Raw genomic sequence first — 10,159 nt, 5'->3', positions numbered from 1 at the left:
TATTCATTACACACTTTACAAAATGATTAATGCTAGGTACCGTGAGTGTGAAATATGGCTTTTCAATTTGTGTAATAGTCACACTTAAGTACCTAAGTTACGTGAATGAAGCGGTGTTGAACCAGTAAAAAGCTCGCAGACACGTTCGACAGCTAAACTACAGCATTTACTTACCACTTACAGTAATAACAGAGAAATGTGTTGTTTCAGTGATCTTGGGTCGTGAACGAAAGCGACCCCACATAGTGTTGGTATCACGGAGGAAGGAAAAGTGAACGGAGATGACATAAGGCAGGTCTGGCGCCCTCTTCTAGGTTAACTACGGACTAGGCGTTGCGTTCGGCTTCCTTGAGATTGGAGGTTGGTCTTGATTGATTGGTGATTTGGTTTAAAAATAAAATGGGCGGGTCCCAAAGGAGTTGGAGCCAGTAACTTTCCTGTAAAGAGTAACGTTCCCCCGGCCTTCCGCATTTTTGTACTTCCTTAGGAGATTTTCCGCTATGACATCTCCGCTCGTCATTTTGTCCTCCATGGTTAGAACTATTATGCACGTAAGCTCGAAGCGATACTTGACATAAACATCATCGCACCTGCGATCCCTGAAGGGAAAGGTGTAGTAATGTGCTAATGACGTCATTTTATAGCCCTTGTGGGATACGACGAGCCCTTTTATTAGGTAAAAGTTTTTTGGATAATAATAACAAGTATGTATTGTAGTTTTGTTCAAATTGATGAGTACCTACCTTTGACTATCAATGTCATAGGTAAAATCATCGGTAAGGATCCTTGACCTTCACCTGCGCAGAAGTAATTTATTGGTTTATTGCCTTAAGTGTACAGTGCGCAAAGTGATCCCCACTCTTCCGCCGAGAGCTCATTATCCGTGCCGATAACTATAACATTTATGTGAGGTTATGATATTTTTTTTTGTTTGACAATTTGCTGTTTGTTGGCTATCGGTACCCAGTGAGACGGAGTCCCAGTTTAATTTGGCTACGTATGAAGATTGATTGCGCCCACCCTGGGATTATTTTGTCTACACAACAAACGGTGACGTGACGTTGCACTGAGCGTCTCAGGACGTCCTTATTTTGCCGACAATTCGCAAGGAAATAACATTTTGAGGCAGACAGTTTTATAGTGGTTGATTACTTTCCTTTCGGTAGCATCGACACTCGTTATTTTTAACATTATACCAACCTCTAGCATGACCTCTGATTTATTGGTCATAAATGTAAGGAGTCTATAAGTTTTCGTTAAATTCTGTTTTATGATAGTTCAGAGCTGGTTTGAATATTAATCAGGCAATTTATAGGCATGATGATTTTATAAGTAGGTATTAATGTCGATGCTCCTTTTGAGTGAAAGTAGAGCTAATAATTAACTGGAGTAGGTACATGTAGGATTGTAGGTATATCTAAGTTAGTATCATGTGCATCTAGGGTTTGATAACTTTATGTTCTTCCTTTCAGGTTTTCCGCAAAGTGTTATAAATTGTACGAGAAGACTAGATGTCAGGTGAATTAACTGTCAACGGTAACAGTCGTATTTGAATTACATTGTAATTTTTTTTTATCTATATAAGGAAGGAAAATTCATTTCGAGGTATTATAGTAAACGATTTATTTATCGCTTATCTTAATACTTACCCATTGTACTTTGTACTTGTACTTTGTTTGAACAGAATAGAATACTAAAATACTAAAAACGATTAGAATATTAAAAGAGTATTCTTGTTTGGAGGTAATGATTAAAACCGTCACTGTCATGTCTTTTGTTTTTCTACATCAGCTGACGGTATGTAGATATTCACAATGATGCAGTAAAAAGCTATTTGGTACACAAACAAAAAAGTCTTTATCTAATAATGATTTTATTTGAAAACGGAAGACACTGATTCATATTGGTTAATCTATTAATTATCTTATCTTGTTTTATTTAATACTACATATTTATACTCTAACCCGGTACGATAGTCAGTAGCGATTTTTGAGCGGATTAATTTAATACGCATTGAAAAATGTGAGTATTATTTAATTTAATTTATTTTTATTTATAATAAAGTAATTATTATTAAATGTTTTGAGTAATATAATTAAGTAGGAGTAATATAATAGTATAGTACTACTACATTTTTTTGCAACTTTTGCCAAAGGTTTACAAAAAAAACGAGAACCAACGTTCTCTTGAAGCGTCCTAACATAACGTTTAAAACTTAAGCTTCCAGTGTTATAAGTAATTCTAGGTTCTATAAGTGATGTTATTGTAGTCAGTCTAACCAAGGGGTACTGGGTCGCCAGGGTTGAGGGGGTCAGATAGGCAGTCACTCCTTGTAAAACACTGGTACTCAGTCGCATCCCGTTGGACTGGAAGCCGACCCCAACATAGTTGGGAAAAGGCTCGGGAAATTGAAATGGATGGATAAGAGGTTTTATTCTTAAGTATAAGCTATTTTACTGTAAAGTTCCAACAAGACCCGTACGGTAGGAAATCTTTGAATTCATAAGAAGTGAAAAATTCGTTGTTTTTCAGCATGAAAAGCTCGATTCTCATTGTGCTAGCAGCTTTGGCAGTCTGCCTTAGCGTAGCTGATCAGGAATCGCATATTTCATCCGTTGGTAATCAGAAACCGGGAGATCGACTTCTGTGGAGGTGAGTACCTGGCTGTAATCATCTGACTAGCCTTAACACACCGATGCTGTGGCAGGCTTGCAATCTCACCGGACCTAGTACCTACAAGAGCTTTCACAGACGCAGACTTTACTTTGAATAGACTATCTGGTTTTCGATTTGCAACAAAAGTTAGTTTAGTTTCCAAGTCCTGTTAAGATCATGTTTACAAAATGTAATTCTAAGGTGATTGATCGACCACAACTCCTAACCTTCCTGAATCTTTTGAGAGCTGTTTGTTGAACAGGACAGGAGCTGTATGTTATTACTGTTGTAGGAGTACTAAACACCCTTACCCTGGATATAAAAATAATTAATATTTTTGTTTCAGATTTGTAAATGTAGCCGTGGGTATCCCGGATGTACGACAACGAATCATGGCTCAAGTTCAGTTATCTAATACTATTAAGGTTAATTATGTAACGTTTGAGGATAAAGATCCCTCGTCAGGAGGCTTTGTTTCCTACATGGGAGGATTTGCAAACAACCATCTTACTGTTATGCTACAATCTCAGTGGAACGGAGGATTTCATTTTATTACCGATTTGTATGGACAGGATTCAGCGTCAACAGAACCGGCGAACATGAGCTCCGCGGTGCAAACAAATTGTACTTTGACAGTGGAGGATGGAAAAACTACCCAAATTTTTGACTGCGATTTGGATTTGCATTAAAAAAGAGTTGTTTATTCTTTATTGTTTTATTTTTCAAGTCTCAATAAAACCTTTCCAGTTTGTAAGTTCGATAGTTTTACCCTACCAGGACAAACTGTGATTAGAGTTTTTACATATCTCTATTTAAGTAGTCATTAGCCACTCAAGTTATGTATGCCAATTAGATTAAAACTTACCACCTACTAATCTTTTCCTTCTAATAAATCATTCGATATAGGTAGGTACTGATTTACCGGAAAGTAGATATCCTATCGGCATTAATAAATAATATTTTTCAATTTTATAAACATATGTTTGTGGTTTAGGTAGGTCACAAATTACGTACATATCAGAACGGGCAGGAAACCTGCGGTTTACTTAAACAACCAGTGGGTTGACCTATTGATGTGACAAAGTATTTAGGTGTGTAGTTCATTTCAGCAGTTATTATTACTACCTTATCATCTCAATCAGGGTTTTCGCTATACAATTGATCATATCTAATTACAATATTTTGAAGGAATATTGTATTATCTAGAGAGAATATACCACCCATGCGGCTAACGGATCTTCGCTTATCCAAGGACACGGCGATAAGTAACTGTGAAGGGCATTCAACAGAATTGAATAACTGCGAGTTCATTGTGTAGGACAAATTGATTCAGAATCCTACGTGTTATTGCACCACGGAGTAGTAAGTCATGGATGGGCAGAAATACCAACTTTTATATTAACCAAAATTATGATTAATATAATCTACGGTCTAGTTAGATATCTATATGGGAGATTGCATCTGCACTGTTATACTTTTTAATTTAAATTATATGAGTCGTTTACAAATATTACCTACAATTTTGTTTCGTTACTTCCGTGCATTTTACGTTTGTGTCGAAACAGGAACAAAACTCTATGAATCTGCATATTTCTGATACAGTCCCCTTAAAATTTTGGAGAAACACGGAATAATATAAAAATTAATGCAAAATCTTACTGTTTGAAACTATCTTACTCCATGATTTACTCCCACAGCAACGGGTTCGATTGCGATTTACAAGCAGACAGCGTTATAGAATCCGAAAGGATTGCTGTTTTGAGGCCTACTATCTGATCTAGCGTTCGCAGCAATGAAATATTGTTTAGTACTTATGACTTACCATAATAACGGGGATTTGAAGCTAGTGAATTGTGTCTGTGTCCATTTACACAAGTCTGCCTGATTGTATCGGTGTCAAATGCCCTTGGTTTCAAATGGACCTTTCTCGAATAATCTGTACGGTTTAGACCATTACAGTCTGGCAAACGTGGTAATTGATTTAGCTTCCGACTTGATGTTATTAGACATGATTTTTAATACTTATGGGCTTGTCAACTTTAAACTGATAGTGTCCAAACCTTGACTATATTACCTTATTTATGTTAATCTACATAAAATTCTTAATTCAGTCAGTTACTAATGGCGCTTAATTTTCCAAACATTAGTCTACCGGATCCTCAAAATATCTGCAAGTACGTCCTCCGTTTCTAGTACTAGTACTCCATTGTTGCCCAAAATTCGTACTTTAGTAGACCTCAAGTTCGTTGCGCCAAGGTTCCCGCCCACGGCTGCAAGTCTCCAGTTTAGTTGATCACATTGCATTTGTAGTCGCCGACATCCGCTGGTTTACGATGTCGTCACAATAGCATCCCAGCGCGTTTCCTTTGCCAAAGGCGTTTACTGCTGCATCTTTAATTGTCGTGTCACGGTCTTTATTCAGATTTTAGGTAGGCGAATCAAGTGTCATTTTGCTAATGAAGACAATGTTATTGAAGTTTGCCAATCGTATTATAATTTTGTTATGCTTGTACTTCTTCGTGCTGGTTGAATCTATTTGGATTAATTTAGTATCTATAGAAAATTTGTAGATTAGATACGTGATGTAAGTTTGGACACATACACGCTCATACACAGACACGATATCACGTGAACCTACCTCAATCTGCTAAATTTCTTCAATAGATGTTCAACCTTATCACAATATTGAAAGGTTAATGTTCGATTGGTAAAATTTGACTGATTCTGGTAGGTACTCTTGCTAGCATCTATACGGATATGTGATGAGGTGATATTCCTTACAAAAAAGGACGTAAATCTACGATGACGTCTTTAAGACCACTAATAAAAATATTTAGCAAAAATCCATTACCTTTTTTGGTAAAAACAGGTTCTCAAAATTGTTTAATACCAGTTCCATAGTAGCTCTTTTCCGTTCCGTGTCAAAGATAAGAGGTTTGAAGTAATTCTTGTGCAGCTGTTTCGTTTGTCTTTCGAGATAAGATTGCGTTTCGGCTTTTTAATGTAAGTACGAAACTAACCGTACTTTTGAAGACAAAGGAACATAATGACAATGACTGCTTGGCGTCGTTTGGGAATTTAGGAGACTATGAAAGTGGAACTCTCAGATTAATTGATGGAGACTAGTTTTGTTTGTTTAAGTTATCATTTTGGCTTGTGACTTTTTTGCCATTTGTGACAGGAAATAGATAAACATATACTTAGAAAAAAACGTATCAGCTCCACTTTGGGATGTGTTTAATGATATCTCGGTGGATAAAAAAATACAAAATGGAGCAAATTTTAATATTGAGTCAGACTATTTGCAAATATGCTAATAGCAGGAAATCCTTAAAATAATTAGTCAAAGCAAGATCCAAAACTCGTCAACCCGGTCTAAATCGGCAAAGCTGAGGTAAACTACCATTTTAAAGAGAGCTACCGTAATACATACGTTCTTCATAAGTGAAGGTCTATTTATACTGGATAGTTAGTATCTATATTCAGTTGTTGAAGTAAATAGTTAATTAGCCGCAGCTATCGTAGCACTGAATCAAGCGGACCATTTGAACGTGGATTGGTTTCCCAACGGCTGGAAGTCAGGTCATTTATTTATCCACGTTTGGTAAGTTGTACGCGGTTTATGCCTTGTTAAAGTTTCCCTGTATCGTAGAAAGTTGGCTGAATATATATTTATTAATTAAGAAGACATCTTCTACGAGTAGTTACAAGTTAGATTGAAGTAATTGTAAGTATTTTATGGTAAAAATGTAAGTTCATCGACCTGTTTTATTGCAAATTCATACGTAACTGCTTCGAATCGATTACTGTTCTAACTAAATTTTAAATGATTAATCAATTCCTGTAATGAAATTCAGCTAAGTTCTAATTATCTCTCTCTCTTATTTCAAATTGCTGTTGAACTAATGACTGGACATAATATTGGACGATGATAGATCATAAGCCCATAAAATTACCCATATTTTAAGATATAATAGGTACTTATTCTTATCGCTATAAACTTAAAGTTAACTCATAAATGTACTGTAAGTACAATTACCGAGATTGTTAGTTTAAGTGGCTTTCACTGGTCGGTCCCAGGTTTGATTGCTTATGCTTAATCCTATAAGAAAATCCGTTGACGGTGAAGTACCGCCGTGAAATTAATAGGTCATACTTTCACTGTTTGCTTTGAATTATTTGGTATGTATGTTTATGTTAAGAATCGGCATTACATACATAGATGTAAAATATATCTGTGTAAAATCTTAGGAATAATTCGAAATGCCTAGCTTGTGTAATTATGTGTGAAAGTGTGCCCTGATAAAATCAATAAAAAGTTATGTATCCACTACAGTATAATTGAAGACAATTTTATGTCCTACAGATAGGAGATTAGAGGCGATGTTTGAAAGCTGTTCTATAAAAAGGACACTCCTCGCTGAGAGGCGCGGGAGATCCAATGTCAAGGTCATTTGGATTCAGAGAGCGTCGCTCACGCAGGGTCATTTAATTCACTTGTCCCGACCCGTGTACGAGGGTATGAGAGCTAGTTAGAGTATAAAACTAATTGGAAAATAAACTGTGAAACGTAGGTTATTGAGGTTTCAATTTCCAATTAAATTAAGCTTACTGTATTTTAGCAATATGAACGTGTTAGATGAAAATTCAGGTTTTTTATGGTACGTATTATTTTAGTGATTCCCAATGAAGGATCCATGAGACACAGTACCTGATTTTGAATGAGACTTTAGTTAAAATAAACGAAATCGTAGTTTTGGAAAGAAATGAGACAAGAGCGTTGAAGTGTAACGACATCAAATATTTTCTCTCCAAACTTTAATACATTTGACATTTTCACGTTTCACTGACTTCTTGGGGGAGAGTGATTTATTGCACGTGACAACCACAATTTCTGTAATTTGTTAATTGTTTTAGGGAAACTTATTTGTTGGAGGGGAACTAATGTCTCGAGGTATATGGGGGACTATTGTGTCCTCCTAGCGTTAATGTGGCGTCCATATTATGGTGTTGCATGATAATCAGCTATCCCGTTAGGATATTAGATTTTATCAGCATTTCGACGTGTTTATTAGTGTTATTTCCTTTCGTGTACTTGTTATGCATAAAACATTTGTCACCATTAGTGCGATGAAAGTGTTCTTGGGCTTTGTAAATTGTGTTATCATTTTCTATGACTTATGGTCTCCTAAAGCGACAATTAAGATTATAGTTAGAGTAGGTATTTGTATCAGGTCTCAGGAGTTATGATATAGTTTTCACCGACTGTATTTTGTTTATTACTACTAGTCACTTTTTTGGCCCTCTATTTAGGTAAATCAACGTTCCTTGCAGCATTTCGACACTGGTCCAATAAAGTGAAATCAATGAAACCATCTAGATAATTTTTCAATATAAAAATATTACATACCTACATAAATTACTTACTTTCCATTTCAAATTGCGAAATAATTATGTAGTGCTTGTAATAGTTGTATTATGTTCGTTTGTTTATAGCTACCAAACATCCGGCCATCCTCACGGGTATAGTACTTCTGTGAATCCATTCATAATTGTTCATTCAGTTCGGTTACATCAATTGGCCACTATGTTAACGTACAGTTTCTGTACAATTGTATTGTGTAACGAAGTTATTAAGAACTGGCTTCTGTATTCATATTTAGTAGATGCAATATTTGTATGAATGTGGAAACCTTATATAAACATTAAATACGTAAGGCTGCCTTTTAAGTTCTGTCGTTTGCTAACCTATCGCGATTATTAAAAATATATATATACTAGCTTCTGCCCGCGACTTCGTACGCGGATCCTGTCCCTTATGCCAGCGACTACGGAGTCAGCAAAATCAAAGATCTGAATAGTCTGATATTGAATTTTAAGGGACCGAAGAGAAACGTTCTATATACTTAATTTTTGTACTTTAACAGCAAAAGCACAGCAGACTAAACAAAACACTGAGGACTGAACCGCAATAGACGTGACCATAGGGATAAAAGTAGTGATTCTAATTAGTCCGCATTTGTGTGCGGCAAAAATATTACACAAGTATTATTACGTAAAAAAACATTAAATAGATGACAAAGTCGTGGTGACTTAGTGGAAGTCGTGGTGGTTTAGTGGGTAGAGAACCAATCTCTCAAGTATGAGCTGAAGGGTGAGGATACCTCGGTGGACTTTAAACGCAGATTACGCGCTCCCTGTGCTTACCATGAGGCACCTACCCTCCGAGCAGGGCTACTAATCCTGCTCTAGCGACTCCACTCTGGACGGCCAAGCCAAGCCAGAGGCGTGAGACCTACCATCGTCATGGTTCACTCCGACTGGCCGGAGATGGGGGACAGTATACTCTCCCTTTAGAACTCAGTATATATAGCCCCGTGGGGTCGCTACTCCCCGTCTCCCAGCCTCAGATGTCCTGCGGTACCTATATCTCATTATTATTGTCGTTATTATCTCAAGAGCCTTGCTATAGTCTAGCTGGGCCCCTGGAGTTCCACATCAGGTGTTTTAGATCTTCAATTTGTGTAAGTCAATAGAAAGTGCTTATCAAATTGAACAACTTTTGCTAAAACGTCATACCTGTATATGGTATAGAGAAGCTGGGCTCTTGGGGTTCCACATTAGGTGTTCCAGATCTTAAAATTTATTATCTCAGCTGAAAATGCTCATCACATGAAACAATTTTTGCCATGGCACCATTTTTGTATCTCTTATAGTTTTGTTGGTCTGTTGGAGTTCTGCATCAGGTCTTCAAGTTTCGAAGATAAATTATAGCCTATATGTTGACCAGGCTTAATACTGATACAACAAAGAAAAAATCATTGAAATCCGTTCAGTAGTTCGGAAGATTAGCGTGTACAAATCTAAGAAGATGTTTCATCCCCTATGTTATCCCCTTAGGGATGGAATTTATAAAAATCCTTTCTTAAGGGTTGCCTACGCCATAGTAGCTTTATGCATGCAAAGTCTCAGTCCGATCGGTTTAAAATTGACAAAGTTTCATACAAACTCTCATCCCCTATTTTATCCCCTTGGGGGTAGAATTGATCAAAATCCTTTCTTAGCGGATGCCTACGTCATAACATCTACCTGCATGCCAAATTTCAGCCCGATCCGTCCAGTGGTTTCAGCTGTGCGTTGATAGATCACTATGTCAGTCAGTCACCTTTGAGTTTTATATATTTAGATGCCATTTTCATCTTTTTGAATTTATAATTCTAAAACCAAAGATTTTTTCTAAATTGGTCGAATAGTTTTATTGTATTGTCTATTCAAAGGTGACAAGTCAGTTGTCAAAATGGAAATGTCTAAGGAAAATTTACGTGTGATAATTTTCTACAACTTTAAAAGGGGATTCTCGCCACTTCAACGCTTTGAGGAGATTAGTTCTGTGTTTAGTGATATAGCACCATGCTTTAAGATTGTAGAACGCTGATATTTAGAATTTCAACGTAAGCATTCTAGCTTCGGTAACAGGCCACGTGAGGGTCGTCCAAAAACCGCC

At 36.6% G+C, this 10,159-nt stretch overlaps 1 long non-coding RNA gene across 1 annotated transcript; it reads left to right on the top strand.

Moving 5' to 3' along the window:
* The first annotated feature begins 1,867 nt into the window (after positions 1-1,867).
* LOC126053568 (uncharacterized) lies at positions 1,868-3,361 on the top strand. The gene is made up of 3 exons (XR_010278058.1): positions 1,868-2,022; positions 2,533-2,652; positions 3,002-3,361. It is a non-coding gene; the product is annotated as an uncharacterized LOC126053568 (long non-coding RNA).
* The last annotated feature ends 6,798 nt before the right edge of the window (positions 3,362-10,159 follow it).

The sequence above is a fragment of the Helicoverpa armigera genome, chromosome 3, assembly GCF_030705265.1.
Source record: "Helicoverpa armigera isolate CAAS_96S chromosome 3, ASM3070526v1, whole genome shotgun sequence".
NCBI classification, from domain to species: domain Eukaryota; kingdom Metazoa; phylum Arthropoda; class Insecta; order Lepidoptera; family Noctuidae; genus Helicoverpa; species Helicoverpa armigera.
This window is presented reverse-complemented; position numbering and strand designations above follow the sequence as displayed.